Source organism: Agrilus planipennis, unplaced genomic scaffold (genome assembly GCF_000699045.2).
Source record: "Agrilus planipennis isolate EAB-ADULT unplaced genomic scaffold, Apla_2.0 scaffold7, whole genome shotgun sequence".
Lineage (NCBI taxonomy): Eukaryota > Metazoa > Arthropoda > Insecta > Coleoptera > Buprestidae > Agrilus > Agrilus planipennis.
The window spans coordinates 2,270,723-2,271,447 of record NW_020439340.1 but is presented as its reverse complement, the minus strand read 5'-3'; positions in this window follow the sequence as shown (position 1 = coordinate 2,271,447).

Genomic DNA, 725 nt, shown 5'->3' with positions numbered 1-725 from the left:
TGTGAATAAATATATATATATATATTTTTTAATGGACCCGGCTCTGCTAAATAAAATTTGAAAGTTCGTCAGGTTTCTGTATCTCAATACTAGTTAATACCAATTTTTTATTTTTCTTTGAACCGATCTTTTCCATTTAATTCGTCATTAGTTTGAGATTTTTAAATACCTGGATGGTAATAAATTTATCACCAGTAACTATCGATTATTATTATTGTGTCGTTAATCTAACAAATCGCTAATGCCTTTGAATATTATAAGCCGTTTCTAAAGAATTCGGGACAGATAATGAACTTAACATTGAACTTTATCAATCTCTGCAACTTCAGATTACTAAACCTATTAAATGTATTTAACTGATAAGGAAGCGGTTAATGTATTCTTCTTATCCTGGAGACAATGCAAAATTATTATTTAAGGTGGATAAGCATGGATCAAAATTTCTTGACCTTTTGATCGATACATAATAGAAACCTATTGGAGTAAATTCCAAGTACCCAAATATTTTGTCAGTAATAAGTAATCGTTATTAAACGATAAGGACGGTTTATATTGACATAATGAATTTATTGTTATCCCTCGAGTAAATAACAAATAGTTACTTGTGGCAACGGATTTCCTTATCATACTTGCTTTCTACTAATGGTTTCTCTTATTAGAGAGTGATTCGCTTAAGCCACCCAACCGTGACCATTGTATAAATTTGAACTGTTTTGTACAATTAA